Source organism: Triturus cristatus, chromosome 12 (assembly GCF_964204655.1).
Source record: "Triturus cristatus chromosome 12, aTriCri1.1, whole genome shotgun sequence".
In the NCBI taxonomy this organism is placed as follows: domain Eukaryota; kingdom Metazoa; phylum Chordata; class Amphibia; order Caudata; family Salamandridae; genus Triturus; species Triturus cristatus.
Window position 1 is genome coordinate 796,956,573 of NC_140595.1, and position 25,616 is coordinate 796,982,188.

At 48.0% G+C, this 25,616-nt stretch overlaps 1 protein-coding gene across 9 annotated transcripts in view; it reads left to right on the forward strand.

The window, feature by feature from the left end:
- The window catches only part of DLG4 (discs large MAGUK scaffold protein 4), an 863,469-nt gene that overhangs the window by 617,415 nt on the left and 220,438 nt on the right, over positions 1-25,616 (forward strand). The gene's annotated exons all lie outside the window — the stretch shown is intronic.

The window sequence follows — 25,616 nt, forward strand, 5'->3', positions numbered from 1 at the left end:
AAAATGAATATGTCCGCCTGTAACGCAACTGGTGCTCATGTAAAGGGCTCTGATACCTGATATCTTCAGGTCTAGTTCGCACTATATAAAACTCTAAAAAATAAAATAAACAAGGCGATCCCCAAAAATGTTTGCTATATAAATCATAGAGCAAACATCACATAAAATAAGATAAAGTCTGTTCAAATTTTTTTTTTTTTTATTTCTTTCGCACATGGAAGCTTTGACATTAATACCTCACATTACCGCACTGAACTAAGAAGTATTTTATTAAAAGTGATAGTTTTTAAACATAAGCTAAGAGGCAAGACAATCATCATCATAACATGTGCATTTGAAAAGCACACATTCACCCAAAGGCATCTTGGTGCTAAATAACAGATGTTTATCTCTACCCAACTCAATAGTACTCATTTTATCGACCTCAGAAGGATGAAAGGCTGAGTGGACCTGCCAGGATTTGAACCTATAATCATGAGGGCAAACATTTACCTTCACAGTGGATGCATTAGTCCACAACGCCACCAGACTCATCCAAACCTTGTACATAGTTCAGTTTATTATAGAGCCTCAGTAGAGTCCATTAAATCAAACACAATAGGATTTTGTACAATTGGCATTCTGAATGTACATATTTGAAGTGCTTTCATACGTGATAATGAAGAAAGCGGAATGTTGGTGAAATAAAATATTTACCCCGTATCACACAATTAAAACAGGGAAGTTGCGATTCATCCAGATTTTTTTAATTCACTTTGTACAAATTAGCCAGTGAATGGGTATACATTTGTCTTTCCTAATGTTAAGACTTTGTTTTTACCTCTTTGTGCATTTTCTACAGTTTTTATGAAGCGCGAACGCAACCCGAATATATTGGAGTGCTTTACATAAGCATCAATTACATTACACAAGGTCACCATTCATTGTGTAAGTGATTTCCCCCAGATCCAAAGTCGACAGCCCTGGTCATAATGCCACATCCATGGCACAAGGGAGGAGGCAGGCAGAACCCACATGAAAGCTCAGCTCATTATGGGCGTGTAGTTCCAACAGGACGTCGAGCTGAGCCACAGCCAGGCCTTGGGCTCAAGCCTCAAGCTTTCAGAACTTACCCACCTCCAGTGGCGTAGCTAGCTCTTTGGCTGCCCGTGGTGGTCTCTGCGTTTGCATTGAAGAGTGGGGGTGCTGGCAAGATGCCACCGATTGCTTCCCCTTGACGGCTGCATGCATTGTAGAGCAGAGGGAGGTGCTGGCGATTGCAGCCCGAGACAGCAAGCAAGAGCGGGAGGAGGCTACCGCCCTCAAAACTCCCCCCTTGCTACACCACTGCCCACATCTAGTCCGAACATACATAATGTGCATGTGAAGTGTGACTCTACATGCGTGGTACTTGAGAGCCTGGTTAGCAGCTTGGGAAAGCATACCCATGTGGGTGTTATTTTGGAATGACATACTGGTTGGGAGTACACAAATGTGGGGAAGGAGAATACTTTGTTGCACTGTGTGACCTTGGTGTTGCCAATGTGGGAAAGTGGAGCATCTGTTGTTTGGTGTGCGATTAGGAGAAGTTCAGCAATGCCCTAGTGTGTGGTGTTGTGAAGGTGGGGACGAAGGGTGTCCTGTCACAAACGAGTCTTTGGAGAAGTATAGTGCATGTACGTATTGTGATAAGAAAGAAAAGTAACCTGTCACCAGTGCTTAGTTCATTGAAGAGTAAGTGCTGCTGGCCAAAACGCTGCTCAGAAGCCGGCTACCAGTGCCACTGCCAAGGCTGCTAGTCTTAAATCCACCTCAGGCCTCTTTAACGCACTACCAGACACTCCCTGCCCTCTTATCTCACTCTGGCCGGTTCCTGCTTTCTCCCTTTGTAACAGGTTTTAGGTCTTTCTCTTCCTCAGTCTTTCCGCCTTGTGTGTTTTTCCCTCTCTTGCTATCAATAACATTTTGATGTAGAAAAATAAGTGCCGGTCCCCAAAAATGAGTGCCAGTAGCCGCCTCCTGCTCAAATGAGGCACTGCCTGTCATGAGGTTTATCTAATTGTGATGCAAAGGTGGGGAAAAAGTGTACCTTTTTGCGTGGCTTGTGTAACGATGATGTGATGGTGGGGAATAGTAGAGCTCTGTCATGTGACTTGTGTAACGATGATCCCCCCAACAAATAAACTAAAGCTTGCTGAGGCTGGTGCCGGTGCCCTGGGCTGTTTTCACTCCCTTAATGGATGTCGGCAGTTCAAAGCCTCGGATAACGAGCTGAAATTCACTATTTACAGTGGTTTTCAGCTCATTTTCTCTGCCACCGTGTGATTTTGACTGTGTGATGGGAGCGGATATTGTGAGTCACACGGTGGCGCCGTGTGATTTGGCAGGTTTGGACCTTCCCATTGGACTAGAATCTGTACATTATTTGTAAAAGGAAAGGTCAGGACAGGTCACCATGGACTGAACCACCAGCATCACTTGTCAGTGCAAGTCCTACACTTTATAATACAAAAGGCATCCCGCACCCAGTTTGAGAAGAGCCATCAATGTCAAAACACATATTTTGACATCACAAACACCTGTGCTGTAGAAAATACTCATCATTTTTCACGCCTCACACCACAAGGACATACAATGTTGAGAAGAAGACTGATAGGTTTCTGTAGTCAGAGGAAACTAGGATCAATCAATCAGTCTGGATTTCTAAAGAGCAGCTATTCACCCGCGAGGGTATCCAGGTGCAGAGAACCAAGCATCTCATGTGGGATCAGTTGAACAACCAGGTCTTGAGTCCCTTTCTGAATTTCTGAAGGGAGGGTGAGGTCTGGAGGTGATGGGGGGGGGGGGGGGGTGTTCCAAGACTTCGTGGCAAGGTAGGAGTGTCCATCACGGTTGCTTCAGCGGATGCGGGAGGTGAGCAAGGAAGAGGTCGGCAGAGCACAGGTTTCTGGAGGAATGGTGTGTTGGTTGTGCCTCAAGAGACACATAACTATTTGCATTGTGGGAGCTCCGGCAACTTAAAGAAAAGAAAAACGTTCAAAGAACTGTGAGTGTAGTTTACCATTGTAACAGACGTCTCACAAAATCTTTGGGGATATTCACACATTTGGATGAAACACTGCTCATTCATTAAAAATTGATTGTAAAGAAACCAGGCAGTACATGAACCATCTGGATCTCAGGGCAGCGGCTCTGTCGTAGAGTCCTTCTGGCACTAAACCTGGACCACGCCGGAACTGATTACTATACACAGTCCCACGATGGTGTTCTACATCCTCACACGCATGGTCTCCAGCTGGCTGTCCAGGGAGTCAACGGGGTCATGGTGCTGGCCATACAGAGCAAATTAGTGCTGTGGAGAATAATATATTCACAACTTAAGTCACCACTTGCAAAATGCCAGGAATGAGTGATAGAGGCACCGGTGTTCGAAGACCTGTTCCAGATATGAGGCCCTCAAACACTAACAAACAAATGAACTTAAAGATTCCTACAGAAAGGGTCTCTGAGTAATTCTCCTCCTTTGGTCATCTCGTCCAAGCTGTTTCAACCACTTGCCCTTATTCATCTGCTCTTCCTCTGGATGAGAGCAACAAATATATTTGCTCCTACCTGGGAAAGACATGTCCATCAAAGGACCTCATATTAAGATAAAAAGGGTGGATTCTTCATCCCAGTCCTGAGAGTCTGAAATTGGCGCCTGGATTGAAAGCCGTAGCATTTCAGCACATCTGTCTGCCGTAAATCTTGCAGAAAGTCTATAAGAAACTAGAACTCCTTCGGTGAAGAAACCAGTGTTGTCCTTAAACAAAATGGGGTTGGGCATGGTTTTTTCCTCCCGTTTCATGAAATTTATCATATTCGTCTGATATAGCGTGTGCATGTTTGGTTACATCAGACATCTATGGCTTCCGGTTGTAAAAGGGCAAAAGTCAGCTGCTTCCTTGTTTTGGGAACGGATGTTGAACACAGTTTTAGAAGGACCCGGTAGGACCTTTCCTCAAGTGCACCTGACAGCTCCTTTGTGGGAGCCAAAAAATGTGATTAAAGTCATAGAGCCGCCTCTCAAGCCGTCCATGTTTGTGGCTTCAGGTATCTATCATGGGAAGTGGTGTTGGTATTGATGGTTGGTTTGAGTAATCAGATGGTTTTTGGTTCAGTTAGGTGGTTGTACTTGCATAAAGTTGTGCTTTTACCCTTGAACTATGAGGGACCTCTCGTATGGCAGCAAGATGTGCTGGTTGACTGGAAAACAAAACCACCCATGGTAGAAATGTTCAAACCAACCCCACACGGACGGAGAATGTGACTAGAACGGGTCATCTTTCCAGGTACCCAGTGTGCCTGAGTGGGCTTAGGCTCAACCTTCATGAGGATGGAGCGTTCCTAGATATTCTTGAGTTAGGGGGGGGTCTGAGGTTAAATGAACTAAACTTGTGTCCAACTGTATACAGGGTGTGGGGAATTGAGTAGGTGAAAGTCCCAGGCCGATCTCCTTGACGACGGTTTGACTACAGAAACCACCTGCGTCCATTGTACCCTATTGAGCTGTAGAGAGCCTCTTCTGAAGGTGAAAATTTGGCAAGGGGTATGGTACCCTCCAAGATCAGTAAGTGATTTTCATCTAAGACATATCACTGCAGCTTTGATAGTAGGATATTGTCCTGATATTTGCGCTGGAGTTCTGTTTGCTATAGGTCCTGATGAAAGCCACAAGAACCGTTTGGCACCCATGGCTGAAACATGTAGACTATTGACCTTGACAGATGGAAGGAAACATTGACTCATTTCTATGTGTACATCTCTTCCTGTTTTTAACCTTATCCCAATTCTGATGAATGATAAAACTAACTGGGAGTTGAAGGTAATTTTAGTTATTTCAACCTCAGACTCCCCCTAACTCAAGAATATCTAGGAACACTCCATCCTTATGAAGGTTGGGCCCACTCCGGTACAATGGGTACCTGGAAAGATGACCCGATCATAAAGTATACCACTAGTGAACACTTGTGGGCATTAGTGGATGAGGGACTCTCAACAAAATTCTTTTGAGAATGTTTTTTCTTGTGTTTCACTCTTGCTTTGATTGGTCGTTGCTTGAATCCATAAGGGGCTCTTGTTAATGGAGTAAGACAAAGACAGTGCTTGGAGCAGTGTGAGGGTTCTTGTTAATGGATTCATGGGGAACTTGGAGCAATGAGGTAGCTATTATTACTGGAGTAAAGTGGTGCTGGTTGCTGGAGCTGTACCTTGACTTGTGTTATTGGAGTTAGATAGTGCTGGTTGCTTGGAGCAGTATTAGGGCTCTTGTTACTCTAGTATGTTTGTCTTGGTTGCTTGGAGCAGTATTAGGGCTCGTGTTACTGTAGCAGGTTTGTGCTGGTTGCTTGGAGCAGTATTAGGGCTCGTGTTACTGTAGCAGGTTTGTGCTGGTTGCTTGGAGCAGTATTAGGGCTCTTGTTACTCTATGCTTGTGCTGGTTGCTTGGAGCAGTATTAGGGCTCTTGTTACTCTAGTATGTTTGTCTTGGTTGCTTGGAGCAGTATTAGGGCTCGTGTTACTGTAGCAGGTTTGTGCTGGTTGCTTGGAGCAGTATTAGGGCTCTTGTTACTCTATGCTTGTGCTGGTTGCTTGGAGCGGTATTAGGGCTCTTGTTACTCTAGTATGTTTGTGCTGGTTGCTTGGAGCAGTATTAGGGCTCTTATTAATCTAGTATGTTTGTGCTGGTTGCTTGGAGCAGTATTGGGGCTCGTGTTACGGTAGCAGGTTTGTGCTGGTTGCTTGGAGCAGTATTAGGGCTCGTGCTACCGTAGCAGGTTTGTGCTGGTTGCTTGGAGCAGTATTAGGGCTCGTGTTACCGTAGCAGGTTTGTGCTGGTTGCTTGGAACAGTATTAGGGCTCGTGTTACTGTAGCAGGTTTGTGCTGGTTGCTTGGAACAGTGTTAGGGCTTGTGTTACTGTAGCAGGTTTGTGCTGGTTGCTTGGAACAGTATTAGGGCTCGTGTTACTGTAGCAGGTTTGTGCTGGTTGCTTGGAACAGTATTAGGGCTCGTGTTACTGTAGCAGGTTTGTCTTGGTTGCTTGAAGCAGTATTAGGGCTCGTGTTACCGTAGCAGGTTTGTGCTGGTTGCTTGGAACAGTATTAGGGCTCGTGTTACTGTAGCAGGTTTGTGCTGGTTCCTTGGAACAGTATTGGGGCTCGTGTTACTGTAGCAGGTTTGTGCTGGTTGCTTGGAGCAGTGTGAGGAGGGTTCTTGTTAATGGAGTAAGTTATTCAGACTGCTGGAGACTTTGGGTAATTTTATTGGCGTAAGACAGTGCTGGGTGCTTGGAACACTGGCCTGTCTCTTGTTAAAGGAGTAAGGAAACGCCTGTTCTCAGATCTGTATAAATGCTTGCTGCATAGTTTAGTTCTTCCTGCCACATAATTTGGTCCTCCCCTGCCATATAATTCCAGTTGCCCTGATTATAACTAATACAGTAATACCACACCAGGAATTACCAATACTGCGGACGATGGTAATTACTGGAAGCACTATTAAGGCACAATTCTAAATTGTGACCCCCGAATAGGGCAGAACCGTGGGAAGTAGCATTTTTCCTCACTTCAAGCACTTTCGCCCCAATAAATTCCAGCGGTTTCTCACTGGCGAATAGTGAGTAGGGAAAGTCCTGAAGGTGCAGTTTTTGTACACAAATTGTAATGCCTATTCTGCCGCAAACTCTGTCTACGGCCGAAATCGGCTTTTCCGGAAACTTTTGACGAGGGCCTTAGACAGGTTTGTCTGGAGAAAAGTGAGCAGGGAAAATTACACAGTACTCGGTTTTTCTCCACACAATTTGTAATCGCGATTTGGGCAGAAGCTTCCATTCTACCCGAAGCGGGATTACAAGAGTACTCGGGAGGATAGAAAAAGTAAATTATTATAAAGAAATTAAAAAAATAGAAGGGCAGCAAAGATATGCCCTTAGCGTCAGATGTGTTAGCAAAGGTGTTTAAAAATGTGTACTATTCAAATCGACTCATTTTGTTTAAAATTTGCATCTGTTTTATTGAATTTTGAAATACTGACAAAAGGAGAACATAACCAGAGGCACAGAAGTGAAAGAAGGAAATAAAACACAGTTCCAGTCGGGTCCAAATACTGTCAGTCCTGGGAAACATGTTTTCTATAGAGTTATCCATTAACCCCTTCAGCGCTGCGCGGATTTCCGCGCAGTGCTGAAGGTTCTGAGCGCGGGCGGGGCCATGACGGAACGGTTCCGTCATAAGCACAGCCCAACCGACATGCATGACGGAACCGTTCCGTCATAAGCGTCGAAGGGGTTAAGAAGATAAAAGGAGGTGACAATCGTGGTCAAAGGAGACACGAGCCCTGAATTGCACCGGATTTCTGTGACGTAAAATCGTGCTAAAGTGTAAAATACTGGCTTTGGAGAAGTCATCATAGCAGGGAGGATTCGTCTTCCGATTATTCTACTGCAGTCTTCACCTCTACTCACAGAGAATGTTTAAAATTTGGGCACGTGGTATTGGATATAGGTATTTTGGCGCCACTGAAAAGAATCACACATTCAATTTCCTATCTTCCATTAATTATGACGGTGCTGTAAGGTGTGGAGAACCACAAACTCCACAAAAGAAAGCGTCAGCTAGCATATATTCAACTTTCAGTCGGGCCCCCAATGCCCGATATACTTATTTAATTTAAATTTTGACTCTATACATTGGCCTTTTGTATGTTTTTACTTGTACAGCCTTGAGAAAGTCGTGGAACTACATTCCTATGCGACGAAACACGTGTTGGCTGTTGGGAGCTATTGTGAAGGCCTTTTGAATAAAAAGAAAAAGAGAGAAGATTGGACTTACAATTCATTGTCACATATTGTTTGTTGTGATTTGTTTTAACAAACGTGAATACCTTAAAGCTTTTAATTTATGTGTGCTGGGGAACAAGTTGAATCTACTCACAGAGAGCCTAAGTTTGACATTTATAAGCCAAAGTGTAAGATGAAATTGCTAAATCAAAGGGGCCTGGCCTGTCTTTCAGCTTTAGCCTGCCTCATTTACCTTAGTTTAGCCCCTTCAGTGCCACGCCCTTTCCCCCTCCTGTGCCGGGCGTTGCATCAGTGGGTGGGGTTCATGACGAGATAGTCTCGTCATGGGCACAGCGCAGGGGAGTTGTCCCCTTCCATTTCCCTCTGCCAATCCGCGAAAAGAAACCATTTCCGCTGACAAATAGATGAACGTCCCCCGAACTGCCACAAGGTGGCAGTGTTGTCCCACAAACGTGTGTTTCCGTGTCCAAGCTTCCAATGAACATCCCCCAACAGAACATTGATGCCATCTGGTATTAAATTAAAGCCATAGGCCCGGATTGTAAATGGGTCGGGGTTTTGCAAACCCCTCTTTGTGCAGGGGTTGGAATTCCCAGTTGTGCGTAATGTACCGCCCACCCGGTAATTACTCCAAGCAATAACGCTCTCACCGTTTATTACAGGTCTGCAGGTCAAATCTGTTGGCGTTTCAAAGAAGAAACGTGTACAGTGTTCGCCAGGACTGCGGTTTAGTGCAGTGTGCAGCACAATACAGCTCATTCCTCAAAAACCCAGAATAGGAGAAACCTTCGTCTTCCCCCTCCCCCCCATCCCCCTCCCCCCATACATACTAGTTGAAGGAGAGGTTTACAACTGTATCCTGGTAGAGGAGCTCAGTAATCCAACCATCCAAGTAAAAAACTAAACTCGATTGGCGCTGATTTGTAAAGCAGCCTCGTCAATACCACAGTATATTGATCAACTTGTATTGTACGCCCAGACTTTGTTTTCAGTTCTCACCCCCACCTCCACAGAGTCTGATGAGCGGTTTCCTTATCTCAGTGTCTCACAACAGCCAGTGATACTAAAGCGAAAAGTCTGAGCGCCTTGAAGCTCCTTGCATAGGAAAGCGCATGGCGTATCTAAGACACAACTCCTTCCCTTTGATGCCCCCCAGTTTCTCCTGGGAATAAGTCATCTGTGTGTCTGATCTCACTCCTCGCCATCTTGTTGGGGTTATCTCAATGTTGGCCGGTTGCAAAGTGCAATGAAGCATGATTCCAGGGTGGTGCAGTTCGACGAAGCGCGTTTCAAAGATGGCATCCGTTGAAATTGGAGGATGGTGGAGTTAGATGAGGCCGGAGGGGCGAGTTGGGTGTAACTCATTCGTGCAGTCGAAGGAAGCCTACTGGCTGGCATTGGCTGGGGGTCCGCGCTTCACTTTGATAAAGATCTGTGAAGTTGGATGAAGCTCGTTGGTGTAAATGCGCGAGAATTCAAAGGCGGTGGATGGCGCCCATTGTTGGAGTTAAAGGAGCTTTCTTGTTGGCACTGGATGAGCCTTGTTGGTGGAGGTCGGTGAAGCTCGGGGGAGTTTGGTGAAGCTTGTTTGTGTTGCTTGTTAACAGTTGATTGTGCAGACGGATTACATTTTTGGTGGCGCTAGACAAAGCTCTTTGAGGTTGTTGGATTAAGTGAATTTCAGTAAAACTTGTGTATATGGTACGGTGAAGATGGATAGGGTGGTTCAATGTAGAACAACAAAGGTGTGCAGTTCCTAGAAAGAGTTGAGCAGAAAAGAAAAAGAAGCGGGCTGGCCGGTGATGGTTAATGTCTAAAAAGGTGAGGGGTTGTCTCCCACTGTAGGAATGGCTAATGGGCCGCTGCTCAACCGACGTTAGGTAATCCTTAACGTTCCTTCTACCAGTATTCGATGCTGCTGGCGATCCACCCCAGTCGGGTCGGTCTATGAACAAGGTACCTCACTGTTAGGTTGTTTGTGTGTTTGGTTTACCCTGGATACTAATTAAGGAAACCAACCACTGTGTAGATAGTTATTTTATACATTTTTGGTTCTGATGAATGGCCATTTGATCCTGCGACAACCCAGGCAAGAAACTTGTTGACCTCTAGACAATAGCCGCTGCTGAACATTACATCCGTAGTGTGCCATTATAATTTTTAATGGAGATCAGTGGACTCGCTGATTTGAGTACCACTAAATCCCATTTTATAATTCCCTTCCACTTTGCGCCCACACTTTTGACACTCATCTACACCACAAGGCCCTATACTCGCACCGCACCTTACGGCATTGGGAATTAAAGATCTCAGACAAAGAGCCCCTCAAAGGGTGCCCGTCAGGCACTGCAGCACCGGCCTGACGAGGAGCAAGCCCTATGATGAAGCATGACACCCAGCCAGGTGTGTGAGGACCCTAGTTCCTAAAGTGGGAGACACTTCCTCCCCTTCTTGGACATTGACCGTCACCGGACAGGCCTCCTCTTTTTCTTTTCCACTCAACACTTTCTAGAAACTGCATACCATTGTTATACATATACCCAGGGGCATCTATCCTGGACCTATAAGTGCCCCAACCCTCCTTATGTTTGATATAGTGATTCAATGTAGCACTCTGTGGTGTAACATTATTGGGGTTGGATACTGTTTGTAGTTAGGTTTGGATGAAGCGGATTGTTGCAGGATGACCTCTTCGGTGGCGTTCAGTGAAGCATGTTTCTAGCGCTGGAAGAGGCTCACTGCTACGGTTGCACACGCCCTGCTGGTGAAGCTCGGTTGAACTGTAGGTGTTGTGAATAAAGTCCATTGGTGGAGTTCAATAAACCTTGTTGCTGGGCGTTGGATGAGGTTAATGTGTGTAGTATAATGAATCTCATTGGTGAAATGGAATTAACTCGCTATTGGGATTGGCTGGAGTTCATGGGTGCCCTTGGATGAAGTTGGTTGATGATGTTGGGTGGTACTCAATGGAGTCTCATGAAGCTTAATGGTGGAGCTGAATGTAACTTGGTGGTGTTTGATGAAGTCTGTTGGTGAAGTTAAACAAAGCCCACTGCCTTATTTCGATGACGTTTGTTGCTACAACTGGATGAGGCATATAAGTGGGTTTGGATGGAGCTTGCTGGTGTCTGCTCGAGCTAGTTAGTGGAGTTAGAGAAAGCCAATTGCAGTAGGTGGACTACATTTTTGTAAAATATGGCAAAGCATGTGGTGTATGTGGATGCCGTGTGTTGGTGCAGTTGGATGAAGTTCATTGGTGTTGTTGGATGGAGACAGTTCGCAGTTGGATGAAACCCAATGTGTTTGAAGTTCGTTGATGGAATTAGCTAAAGGTCATTATTGGAGTTGGTTGAGGCTTGTAAAGTTGCATGAAGTTTTTGCTGCTATAGAGTGGAGTCTGCTGGAGTGGAGTCTGCTGGAGTGGAGTCTGCTGGAGTGGAGTCTGCTGGAGTGGAGTCTGCTGGAGTGGAGTCTGCTGGAGTGGAGTCTGCTGGAGTGGAGTCTGCTGGAGTGGAGTCTGCTGCTGGTGCTGAATGAATCTCTTTACTGATTTTAGATGAGCTCATTGTGGATTTGGGCGAAGTACGTTGTTGGTTCTTGATGAAGGCCATTGATAAATCAGTGTATGTCATGGATAACGTTTGTGCCGCTGGATGATGGTTGTTCGTAGAGGTAGATGAAGCTCATTATAGATGAATGTAACTCATAAAGTTTTCATCATTGGGTGAAGGTTTTGGTGGAGTTAGATGAAGTTGGAAACAGCTCTGGTTGATGGACACAGTGCTGGTTGAAGCTTGTGTCATTCGATGAAGGTCGTTGGTGGAGTTAGATGACGTTGGACACAGCTCTGGTTGAAGCTTGTGTCACTGGATCAAGGTCGTTGGTGGAGTTATATGACTTTGGACACAGCTCTGGTTGAAGCTTGTGTCTTTGGATGAAGGTTGTTGGTGGAGTTAGATGAAGTTGGACACAGCTCTGGTTGAAGCTTGTGTCTTTGGATGAAGGCTGCTGGTGGAGTTAGATGAAGTTGGACACCGCTCTGGATGAAGCTTGTGTCATTAGATGGAGGATGTTGGTGGGGTTAGACGAAGTTGGACACAGCTCTGGATGAAGCTTGTGTCACCGTATAAAGGTTGTTGGTGGAGTTAGATGAAGTTGGACGCAGCTCTGGTTGAAGCTTGTGTCACCTGATGAAGGTTGTTGGTGGTGTTAGATGACGGTGGACACAGCTCTGGTTGAAGCTTGTGTCACTGGATGAAGGTTGTTGGTGGAGTTAGATGAAGTTTGACACAGCTCTGGTTGAAGCTTGTGTCTTTGGATGAAGGCTGCTGGTGGAGGTAGATGAAGTTGGACACAGCTCTGGATGAAGCTTGTGTCACCGTATGAAGGTTGTTGGTGGAGTTAGATGAAGTTGGACACAGCTCTGGTTGAAGCTTGTGTCACTTGATGAAGGTTGTAGGTGGAGTTAGATGAAGTTGGACACAGCTGTGGTTGAAGCTTGTGTCTTTGGATGGAGGTTGTTGGTGGAGTTAGATGAAGTTGGACACAGCTCTGGTTGAAGCTTGTGTCTTTGGATGAAGGCTGCTGGTGGGGTTAGATGACATTGGACACAGCTCTCGCTGAAGCTTGTGTCTTTGGATGAAGGTTGTTGATGGTGTTAGATGAAGTTGGACACAGCTCTGGATGAAGCTTGTGTCTTGGATGAAGGTTGTTGGTGGAGTTAGATGAAGTTGGACACAGCTCTGGATGAAGCTTGTGTCTTGGATGAAGGCTGCTGGTGGAGTTAGATGACGTTGGACACAGCTCTCGCTGAAGCTTGTGTCTTTGGATGAAGGTTGTTGATGGTGTTAGATGAAGTTGGACACAGCTCTGGATGAAGCTTGTGTCTTGGATGAAGGTTGTTGGTGGAGTTAGATGAAGTTGGACACAGCTCTGGTTGAAGCTTGTCACTTGATGAAGGTTGTAGGTGGAGTTAGATGAAGTTGGACACAGCTGTGGTTGAAGCTTGTGTCTTTGGATGAAGGTTGTTGGTGGAGTTAGATGAAGTTGGACACAGCTGTGGTTGAAGCTGGTGTCTTTGGATGAAGGCTGCTGGTGGAGTTAGATGATGTTGGACACAGCTCTGACTGTAGCTTGTATCATGGGATGAAGGTTGTAGGTGGAGTTAGTTAAGTTTACCACAGCTCTGGATGAAGCTTGTGTCTTTGGATGAAGTTTGTTGGTGGAGTTAGTTTAAGTTGGACACAGCTCTGATTCTGCAGGATATCTTAGGCTAAGCTCTGCTACGCTATACTATACCTCATTCTATGCTACATTACATTATACTATACACAATGACGTGTTAATGTTACACTGGGGAAACCATACTGCACTATGGTTTATGCGCAGCTCTGGATGAAGCTTGTGTCACCGTATGAAGGTTGTTGGTGGAGTTAGATGAAGTTGGACACGGCTCTGGTTGAAGCTTGTGTCCCTTGATGAAGGCTGTTGATGGAGTTAGTTTAAGTTGGACACGGCTCTGGTTGAAGCCTGTGTCATTGGATGAAGGCTGCTGGTGGAGTTAGATGACGCTGGACACGGCTCTAGTTGAAGAGTGTGTCTTTGGGGGAAGGTTGTTGGTGGAGTTAGATGAATGTCCATGCTGGAATGGTTTGATGTGCCGTGGTGGAGTACAGTGAAGCTTAGTGTCAGAAACAGATGAAAATCATCAGTGCGACAGGTGAGGGTACAGGTGCCTTCACATGTGCCTGTGTCCACTCGGTTGCGTCATACAGAGGAGAGGAGTTGGCCTAACGGCTAGGGCGGTCGACCTCGAATCTGGGGAACTGGGTTCGAATCTCGGCAATGACGCTGATACATGTCTTCATGTAATGCAACTGCTGCTGTGTAAAGCGCTCTGATACCCGATTCCGGTCAAGTTTGCGCTATATAAAACTCTGAAGAAAAAAAAAAAATACAGCACAATGTTACCATCTTCTGGGCTTACATTTCACAGCAGCCATGCAGTGGTTTGTGAGAGAAGGCCAGGACCGGAAGTACGATATGGAGTCCACTAGTGCCCTAGTTGTGTCCATGCACGTGTGCTTTGCGGGTGTCTGCAAGAGCGCCTCGAGGACCAGCGTGTTTCTTTGTGCGCTTGGTCTGTGCTTGCCTCCGTCTCTAAGGAGGTGTGTGTCTGACAGTATTTTCTTTGTGTGCATACGTGGTTTGTCTATTCATAATTGAGGCATGGGGGTGGTGTTTGTTTGGTCTCTGCATCTGTCCGTGTTTATGTTTCTTTGTGTGCTTCGTGTCCCTTTACACGTTCTTGAGTATGTCTGTCTGTCAACACATGCGTGTGTACGTTTCCTACGTGTAACTGCGTGTATGTTTATCCGTCTGCAGTGTAAAGTCGCACTGTCTGTCCGTCTGCGTGTCAGTGTGGTTTGGTTTGATGTCTGCAGGTGACCGGCTGAGTGTGTTGGACGACGGCGTTTTACAATGAGTTTCCATCGTGTGTGTCTGCATATGCCGGGCGGTGACTGTATGTGTGTGCCGGGGATGGGGGGGGGGGGGGGGGGGGGGGGGAGTGTGTGTGTGTTTACGGTCCCGTGCGTCACTCCGTGTGTTTTTGTCTGCAGGTGCTTGGGTGAGCGTGTCGTGCGTGGGCGCGTCGTGCGTGCGTCTTCCTGTGCAGTCTGTGCGTGGGAGTGGAACTGGAAATAGCGTCTTTCTGTGCGGACCCGCCCCCGGACTCCCAGCGCTTTGTGTGCCTCGAAGGCAGTGCCTGAGCGCCACCCGTGTCCGGCGATGGAGACTAAGTGCCCTGCCTGTGCCCCTCTGGCCGGTGCCACCAGTGTCCTGGCATTGGCAGTGGTGACTGAAGTCCATGCCTGTGCCCCTCTGGTCGGTGCCACCAGTGTCCTGGCAGTGGCGACTGAGGTCCCGGTGCCACCAGTGTCCTGGTGCTGGTGACTGGTGACCCTGCCTGTGCCCCTCCAGCTGGTGCCACCAGTGTCCGTCAGTGGTGACTGTAGTCCATGCCTGTGCCCCTTTGGCCGGCGCCACCAGTGTCCGTCAGTGGTGACTGAGGTCCCGGTGCCACCAGTGTCCTGGTGCTGGTGACTGAGGGCCCTGTCAGTGCCCGTCCGGCCGGTGCCACCAGTGTCCGTCAGTGGTGACTGAAGTCCCTGCCTGTGCCCCTCTGGCCGGTGCCACTGTGCCTGGCATACTATAGCATTACATGGTGTAACATAGCCTGGTGTAATGCGGCAGTGCATTGTAAATACAGCATTACATGGTGCATAGCGTAATCACATGGTATAACGTAGCCTGGCGTAATACAGAAGTATTCTGTAAATACAAGATAGTACAGCACGGCGCCACCAACTACATACTCAGTATATCGCGGTGTATAGTGTAATATAGCATAACATGGTGTATGGCATAAACACATGGTGTAACATAGCCTGGCGCAATACAGCAGTGCAAAGTAATTACACTATAATTCAGCACGGTGTCACCTATAGCTTGAGCATAATATGGGGTCCAGTATAGTGTAGCATAGCATTCCATGGTGTGACACTGCATAGTATGGCATAGCATAACGCGGTATAGCCTACTGGGTGAATGGTTGAAATACTCCATAGCCCAGAATGGTATACACAGTATTACAGAACATAGCACAGCCTAGCATGGGATGGCGAATAGCAGACGGCACGGTATAGCATAGCCTGGCATAATACGCTGGTGCATTGCAAATACGACATAGCAGTTCCTGGTATCATGCATTAAAACATTTACATATCTTGATATATAGTGTGAGGTATCTTGGCACTGCATGGCAGAACATGAAAAGGAGTTGTCAAGTGGACATTTAAACTCATGTTATGGTAGCTCAGAGGGTTAATGTGCCTGCTGCAAAGAATGCGTACCATGCAGACCACAAACAATGCATATAGTTTAAAGAGGTCAGTGCTTTTGTCAGAGAGATCCTATTGTTAATAGCATTGTAGATGTAAAAATCCTAACATGGAGCAGTGAGCTTACAACTGTCATCAGAGAGCTGAATGCAAACTGCGAGGTATAGATTAGAGCGTTGTGATGTTTTCCTGCGTCTTTCATAATTCTAATGTTTCAAAAAGGGTTCATTTCGGTTAAAAAAAAAATATTATTAAATGTAACCCCCAACCATAGGGTTATGAGTCTCCAGTCCAAGCACTCTTAAACTATACTGTCTGCCAGTATTGCTGACGTGCAACTCCTACACCTTGTAGTCCTCTGTATTATGTAACATTTCTTATACACTGATTTACACACCTATGATTGATTGCCTCTGTGTAGTGTTTGTGATGTAAAGTGCTCTGACACCCTACACTGGTACAGGTGGCGCTATAAAATACATCTGAGAGAGAGTGGTTATGGAGACTTCAGGGGGTACTGATAAAGGGTAGTAGTGTGGGGGTCTGAGGGGATCACCAGTGGGGGGCGCCAACAAACATTGTCGCACAGGGTGCCATCAGCGCTAAAGCCGGCCGTGCACGGAGGCCCCGTGTCCTAAGCACCACCCCCCTCCCCCCCATTTGGGTGGGGGGGCGCTCTGTCCATAATATGGGGTCATCATGATATGCAGCAAGGCGCCTCGACCTCCTGCACCAAAGCAAAGGTGCAGTGAAGCGATATAAGGACCTATAAGAGGTCTTCATCCAATCATTCATTCGAAATGATCGTATTCCAGCCAGGGCCTGGAGTGGAATCCATAAACATGTGCAGCCTTTTATTGGCAATTCTTGTGAGGTCATATTCAAATTTGTCTGCGGATATGTTTTTTTAGACATATTTTGATGAAGCCCTCGTATAGGACATTATGGTGTAGAACCGCCTAGAATGGCTTGGCGTTTAACACCCCTAGCATGGCCCAGGTGATACAGCAGATCATTACAGATATAACATACCATGCATGTTATCGCCCAGTGTATCTCTGGCATATCTTGGTGTGTATTACAGAAGAGGATTGCAAATATAGCATGGCGCAGCATTTCATCGCCGTACAGCAGAGGATTGCAAATATAGCATGGCGCCGCATTTCATCGCCGTACAGCAGAGGATTGCAAATATAGCATGGCGCCGCATTTCATCGCCGTACAGCAGAGGATTGCAAATATAGCATGGCGCCGCATTTCATCGCCGTACAGCAGAGGATTGCAAATATAGCATGGCGCAGCATTTCATCGCCGTACAGCAGAGGATTGCAAATATAGCAGGGCGCAGCATTTCATCGCCGTACAGCAGAGGATTGCAAATATAGCATGGCGCAGCATTTCATCGCCGTACAGCAGAGGATTGCAAATATAGCATGGCGCAGCATTTCATCGCCGTACAGCAGAGGATTGCAAATATAGCAGGGCGCAGCATTTCATCGCCGTACAGCAGAGGATTTCAGATATAGCATGGCTCAGCATGTCATCCCAATACAGCAGAGGTTTGCAGATATTACATGGCGCAGCATGCCATTGCCGTACAGCAGAGGTTTGCACATATTACATGGTTCAGCACAGGCCCGGTTCTAGCGGGTGGGCCGGGTGGGCCAGGCCCACCTAAACATGAGCCTGGCCCACCCAAACATGAGCCTGGCCCACCCAAACATGAGCCTGGCCCATCCAAACATGAGCCTGGCCCACCCAAACTGGAGCCTGGCCCACCCAAACTGGAGCCTGGCCCACCCAAACTGGAGCCTGGCCCACCCAAACTGGAGCCTGGCCCATCCAAACTGGAGCCTGGCCCATCCAAACTGGAGCCTGGCCCATCCAAACTGGAGCCTGGCCCATCCAAACTGGAGCCTGGCCCATCCAAACATGAGCCTGGCCCATCCAAACATGAGCCTGGCCCATCCAAACATGAGCCTGGCCCATCCAAACATGAGCCTGGCCCATCCAAACTGGAGCCTTGGCCCTCGCAGTGAGGCCTTGAAGGCAGGCGGGCAAAGCACACGTCGTGTGTGTCAGCCCGGGCCGAGACAGCTTCCCTGGCGCACAAACAGACAGTTTTAGAGATTATCGCAGCCGCACCCGGGTACTTCACAGGTCTTTAAAAAGACCATTTACATTTTAAGGAGGCTTTGTTTATTTTTTCACCCCTTCATCTCCACATGGCGAAAGGCAAAATCCTTTCTTTGACAATGGTGACCTTTGCCTACTGTCCCGCTGCGTGGATATTTCTTTTTCTATGCAGCAGCCAGGAGAAAATACGTTTGTTTATTCCTATTCACCTTTCCTGACCCCTGCAGCTGCTTATCACATCAGGCTGTGACACAAAGTTTGACTAATGGAGTAGGTAAGAGAATGTGCTAAGATTTTTTTTTTTTTAAATATGCACAGGCCCAGCAGGACACATACTTCCTGAGTGCTTCATTTTTTTAATTTCAAAGTATTTTTAACAAAACAAGTACATTAGCATTTTCGTTAAAGGTTTCCAGATAAACGTAGTTGGTATTACAGAAATTACATGATACTGTTTTGTACACGTCCAGCTGGCCCCCCCTGCGTTGATTAGCTGGAAAAATTAGTGACAGAATAGCAAGAAGAGAGAAGGAAGGAGAGGAAGAGTAGAGGTAGGGTACAAGAAGTGTTCACTCACTATGAGCCTTGTCTGGTTTAAACAGTTTTTATCATCATCATGGCCGATGCAGGACAACAAAAAGACAATACAAAATGCCCAGATAACGCTGGTGATAAATGATCCTGCTGGAGAGCAATCGTTTGTCTGTTAGTAGTCTTTAAATGTAGATGAACTGTATTTTATGTGGATAGCTCAGTGGGTTACTGCCTTTGTCACAGAGATCCTTGTGCTACTTGCAGTTCAGAAGTTACAATCCTAACATAGGACAGTGACCAATGCACTATCATCGAAGAGCTGCAGACAAACATGAATGGTATAGTTAGACCTTCGCTTTCTTTTTTTGGGATATAGTTAGAACTTCCTCCGTCTTTCATTATTCTAATGTTGCTAAAATGAGTATGTTTGGGCAATTATATACATTTTTATCAGTAAAGCTGACCCCCATGGAATACTCTTTAAATCCTAAGGTTGTGTTTCCCCAGACCAAACCCTCTTAAAATATACTGCCCACTAGCATGGATGACTGATTTACATACTTGTATGGTTCATTGTCTCTGTATATCTGTGCGTGGTGTAAAGTACTGACACACACTACACTGATATGAGTAGCGCTATACAACAAATGAAGTGCATATGAGAGAGGGGCTACGTAAAGATGAGGGGCACTGTTGGAGGGTGGCAGTGAGGGAATCCGAGGGGGAGGTCAATAGGGGAGGGGCTATGGAGCGATGAGGGGCACTGTTGGAGGGTGGCAGTGAGGGAATCAGAGGGGGAGATCAATAGGGGAGGGGCTATGGAGCGATGAGGGGCACTGTTGGAGGGTGGCAGTGAGGGAATCAGAGGGGGAGATCAATAGGGGAGGGGCTATGGAGCGATGAGGGGCACTGTTGGAGGGTGGCAGTGAGGGAATCCGAGGGGGAGGTCAATAGGGGAGGGGCTATGGAGCGATGAGGGGCACTGTTGGAGGGTGGCAGTGAGGGAATCCAAGGAAGAGGTCATGGGGTGGAGGGGGGAGCTAGGGAGAGATGAGGGGCACTGCTGGAGGATGGCAGTGAGGGAGTCTGAGGAGGAGGTCAAGAGGGGGATGGGCTACAGAGAGATGAGGGGCTCTAGTGGAGGGTGGCAGTGAGGGAATCCAAGGAGGAGGTCAATGTGGGGGCCATGGAGGGATGAGGGGCACTGTTGGAAGGTGGTAGTAAAGATTATTTACGGAGAAAGAGGTTATTGGTGGGGCGCCAAAAAAGACTTTCGCATCAGCGCTGAAGCCGGCCCTGTCATGGCCTTTCTGTTTTTGTTTATTTAATTAGCAGTCGGGTCATAAGGGCTACTGTGGAACATACTTTAAAGTGTGTGCTAATTATATTTACCACTATATTCAATGTTTTAAGTTTGAAGGTGATTTTACTAATGTTTTTACCGGGAGAAATAAAAGTGGAGCCCAATGGTGCCTGATATGGGGCTGGGGCCCAAGGTTAGCTGTGAGATAAGGTGCACTGGAGAGGCGTAGTGGATAATCAAGCCTGCAAGGGAGTGCGTTGCAGAGCCCGGGGTCAGGTGGAGGTAGTAATGAAGAGGGATTCTCTCTGAAGGCTCGCACAGAGGGAGCCTGTAAGGGAGTGCGTTGCAGAGTCCAGGTCAGGTGGAGGTAGTAATGATGAGGGATTCTCCCTGAAGGCTTGCACAGAGGGAGTCTGTAAGGGAGTGCGTTGCAGAGTCCGGGGTCAGGTGGAGGTAGTAATGAAGAAGGATTCTCCCTGAAGGCTCGCACAGAGGGAGCCTGTAAGGGAGTGCGTTGCAGAGTCCGGGGTCAGGTGGAGGTAGTAATGAAGAGGGATTCTCTCTGAAGGCTCGCACAGAGGGAGCCTGTAAGGGAGTGCGTTGCAGAGTCCAGGTCAGGTAGAGGTAGTAATGAAGAGGGATTCTCCCTGAAGGCTCGCACAGAGGGAGTCTGTAAGGGAGTGCGTTGCAGAGTCCGGGGTCAGGTGGAGGTAGTAATGAAGAGGGATTCTCCCTGAAGGCTCGCACAGAGGGAGCCTGTAAGGGAGTGCGTTGCAGAGTCCAGGTCAGGTGGAGGTAGTAATGAAGAGGGATTCTCCCTGAAGGCTCGTACAGAGGTAGCCTGTAAGGGAGTGCGTTTCAGAGTCCGGGGTCAGGTGGAGGTAGTAATGAAGAGGGATTCTCCCTGAAGGCTCGCACAGAGGGAGTCTGTAAGGGAGTGCGTTGCAGAGTCCAGGGTCAGGTGGAGGTAGTAATGAAGAGGGATTCTCCCTGAAGGCTCGCACAGAGGGAGCCTGTAAGGGAGTGCGTTGCAGAGTCCGGGGTCAGGTGGAGGTAGTAATGAAGAGGGATTCTCTCTGAAGGCTCGCACAGAGGGAGCCTGTAAGGGAGTGCGTTGCAGAGTCCAGGTCAGGTGGAGGTAGTAATGAAGAGGGATTCTCCCTGAAGGCTCGCACAGAGGGAGTCTGTAAGGGAGTGCGTTGCAGAGTCCGGGGTCAGGTGGAGGTAGTAATGAAGAGGGATTCTCCCTGAAGGCTCGCACAGAGGGAGCCTGTAAGGGAGTGCGTTGCAGAGTCCAGGTCAGGTGGAGGTAGTAATGAAGAGGGATTCTCCCTGAAGGCTCGTACAGAGGTAGCCTGTAAGGGAGTGCGTTGCAGAGTCCGGGGTCAGGTGGAGGTAGTAATGAAGAGGGATTCTCCCTGAAGGCTCGCACAGAGGAAGCCTGTAAGGGAGTGCGTTGCAGAGTCCGGGGTCAGGTGGAGGTAGTAATGAAGAGGGATTCTCCCTGAAGGCTCGCACAGAGGGAGCCTGTAAGGGAGTGCGTTGCAGAGTCCGGGGTCAGGTGGAGGTAGTAATGAAGAGGGATTCTCCCTGAAGGCTCGCACAGAGGGAGTCTGTAAGGGAGTGCGCTGCAAAGTCCGGGGTCAGGTGGAGGTAGTAATGAAGAGGGATTCTCCCTGAAGGCTCGCACAGAGGGAGCATGTAAGGGAGTGCCCTGCAGAGTCCGGGGTCAGGTGGAGATAATAATGAAGAGGGATTCTCTCTGAAGGCTCGCACAGAGGGAGCCTGTAAGGGAGTGCATTGCAGAGTCAGGGGTGAGGTGGAGGTAGTAATGAAGAGAGATTCTCCCTGAAGGCTCGCACAGAGGGAGCCCGAGTAGTGTCACTTGCCTGATACTCCCACCTCAGAAACCTCCTCTTCCCATCAAAGGAACATTACATGGAAAAAACACTTTTTGAGAGTGATAATATTTAGAAAGAGATTTGGAAAAGAGTGCGTTTTACTGGGCCTTGTAAGACTAAGGAGAGATAAAGGAGGGCCCTGAAGCAGGCCTGCCTAGACATATATGCGACAAATCGAGCCCGCAGTGGCCCACCCAAATGCACCCTTGGCTCACCCAAATAAAAATTCCTGGAGGCGGGCCTGGTTCAGCATGTCATTCCAATACAGCAGAGGTTTGCAGATATTACATCGCACACCAAGTCATCGCCGTAAAGCAGAGGTTTGCAGATATTACATGGCGCAGCATGCCATTGCCGTACAGCAGAGGTTTGCAGATATTACGTGGCGCAGCATGTCATTGCCGTACAGCAGAGGTTTGCAGATATTACATGGCGCAGCATGCCATTGCTGTACAGCAGAGGTTTGCAGATATTACATGGCGCAGCATGCCATTGCTGTACAGCAGAGGTTTGCAGATATTACATGGCGCAGCATGCCATTGCTGTACAGCTGAGGTTTGCACATATTACATGGTTCAGCATGTCATCACTGTACAGCAGGGGATTGCAGATATTACATGGCACAGTGCAATGTTTGCAGATAATACATGGCACAGCATGTCATCACCATAGAATAGAGGACTGAGGATATTACATGTCACAGCATGTCATCACCATACAGCCCAATGTTTGCAGTTATTACATGGCGCAGCATGCCATTGCTGTACAGAAGAAGATTGCACATATTACATGGCACAGAGCAATGTTTGCAGTTATTACATGGCACAGCATGTCATCCCCGCAGAGCATTGCAGATATTACATGGCACAGCATGTCATCCCCACACAGCAGAGGATTGCAGATATTACATGGCGCAGCATTTCATCCCCACAGAGCAGAGGATTGCAGATATTACATGGTGCAGCATTTCATCCCCACACAGCAGAGGATTGCACATATTACATGGCGCAGCATTTTATCCCCACAGAGCAGAGGATTGCAGCTATTACATGGCGCAGCATTTGATCCCCACAGAGCAGAGGATTGCAGCTATTACATGGCACAGCATGTCATTCCCACACAGCAGCGGATTGCACATATTACATGGCGCAGCATTTCATCCCCACACAGCAGAGGATTGCACATATTACATGGCGCAGCATTTCATCCCCACACAGCAGCGGATTGCACATATTACATGGCGCAGCATTTCATCACCATAGAGCATATGAGTGCAGATATAACATGGCACAGCATGTTATCCCCACACAGCAGAGGATTGCAGATATTACATGGCACAGTGTGTCATCACTGTACAGCAGAAGTTTACATATATAACATGGCACAGCATTCCTCCCCACACAACAGAGGATTGCAGATGTAACATGGCACAGCATGTCATCCCCACAGAGCAGAGGATTGCAGATATTACATGGCACAGTGTGTCATCACTGTACAGCAGAGGTTTGCAGATATTACATGGTATAGCATTTCATCACCATAGAGCATATGATTGCAGATATCACAAATGACAATGTTTTCAGTACAAGTTTGATGTATATGTTTTGTAGATGCAAAGGCCCCCGAAGAAGGGCCGTGGGCCCGAAATGCATTGGGCAACATTGAAAGAGTGGAAGCATTGAAGGCTCAACTTTCAAATGATGTGAAATGGGATTGTTGAAAAATTAAAAATGAAGAATTTATGTTGATAACATTTCATGTGTGTTAAAAACAAAATCTCGTCTACATGTGTTAATTGATGTCAAATTGAAAAATTTGTTTGAACAAAATGTTGGACAAATAATTTAGACATAATCTAAAAAGAGTACCTACATTCAGCAAATGCGCATAGTGGACAAGTCAATGTGACTTGTAGTGGGTTGGCTCAAGTCAAGGCCCGGTTCAGACACACGGGCCTCCACTGTAGCACTGAAAGCGGGAGTTTTGCAGACCTAGAGAGAGGGGCATTGACAGAGCTGTGTGTGGGTATCTCTGAGAGCGGGAGTTCTGCAGACCTAGAGAGAGGTGCAGTGACAGAGCTGTGTGTGGGTATCTCTGAGAGCGGGAGTTATGCAGGCCTAGAGAGAGGTGCATTGACAGAGCTGTGCGTGGGTATCTCTGAGAGCAGGGGCTCTGCAGGGCTAGAGAGAGGGGCATTGACAGAGCTGTGCGTGGGTATCTCTGAGAGCGGGAGTTCTGCAGACCTAGAGAGAGGTGCAGTGACAGAGCTGTGTGTGGGTATCTCTGAGAGCAGGGGCTCTGCAGGTCTGGAGAGAGGTGCATTGACAGAGCTGTGTGTGGGTCTCACTTAGAGTAAGGGCTCTGCAGGTCTGGAGAGAGGTGCATTGACAGAACTGTGTGTGGGTATCTCTGAGAGCAGGGGCTCTGAGGACCTAGAGAGAGGGGCATTGACAGAGCTGTGCATGATTCTCACTGAGAGCAGGGACTCTGCAGGGCGAGAGAGAGGTGCATTGACAGAGCTGTGTGTGGGTATCTCTGAGAGCAGGGGCTCTGCAGACCTAGAGAGAGGGGCATTGACAGAGCTGTGCATGATTCTCACTGAGTGCAGGGGCTCTGCAGGGCTAGAGAGAGGTGCATTGACAGAGCTGTGCGTGGGTATCTCTGAGAGCAGGGGCTCTGCAGGGCTAGAGAGAGGGGCATTGACAGAGCTGTGCGTGGGTATCTCTGAGAGCAGGGGCTCTGCAGGGCTAGAGAGAGGGGCATTGACAGAGCTGTGCGGGGGTATCTCTGAGAGCAGGCTCTGCAGAGCTAGAGAGAGGGGCATTGACAGAGCTGTGCGTGGGTATCTCTGAGAGCAGGGGCTCTGCAGGGCTAGAGAGAGGGGCATTGACAGAGCTGTGCGTGGGTATCTCTGAGAGCAGGGGTTCTGCAGGGCTAGAGAGAGGGGCATTGACAGAGCTGTGCGTGGGTATCTCTGAGAGCAGGGGCTCTGCAGGGCTAGAGAGAGGGGCATTGACAGAGCTGTGCGTGGGTATCTCTGAGAGCAGGGGCTCTGCAGGGCTAGAGAGAGGGGCATTGACAGAGCTGTGCGTGGGTATCTCTGAGAGCAGGGGCTCTGCAGGGCTAGAGAGAGGGGCATTGACAGAGCTGTGCGTGGGTATCTCTGAGAGCAGGGGCTCTGCAGGGCTAGAGAGAGGGGCATTGAAAGAGCTGTGCGTGGGTATCTCTGAGAGCAGGCTCTGCAGGCCTAGAGAGAGAGGCATTGACAGAGCTGACGATGCAGAATGCACTGGAGAAGGACAGCATAACATAGCATAACAGGTCACAGGAGAGGGAACCGGATACAGCACAGCGTGGCACAGCACGACTAATAACATGGCACACACAAGACAGGCGGCAAAGCATAGATGCGCACATCGTGACATCACAGCTCAGCATGCAGAAACACAGCACGGTGTAACAACGCATGGTGTAATTGTGCACATAACATAACACGTCATATCACAAGTTATCATAAAATGACAGCATAGCAAACGTAATATAGCGCATCACGGGACATGTAGATAGTATGGCGCGTCATAAGGTTACGTCATAGCACAGGGTACTGTAACACATGCCCTCTCCCAGGACAGGTAGCACAGCCTAGAATAGCATGTCATAAGATGATATTTTATAAAACAGCATACCTTGTCAAGTAGTCATATACCAGGACGAGTCACGTGACATGGCGTAGAGTAGCTCTTGGAGGCATGGTGTGCATCCAGAACAATATATAGCATAACCCAGCCACGCGACGTCACTCGTCACCTGTCGGGTGGGCTCAGAGTCCAGCCCAGGGCACAGGGCTCCTGTTCGGGCCCTCCCTCCCTTCTGGGTGCAGAGGGGCGGGCTCCCTCGCCTCCTCCTCTGACCTGTGGGCGTGGCCTGTATGGGAGGCGGACCCGAGAGGGGGCTGTGAACACGCCCCCGCGTGGGCAGCAGTGCGGGTGCTCAGTATTGTATAGAAGTGATGGGGAGCAGGCG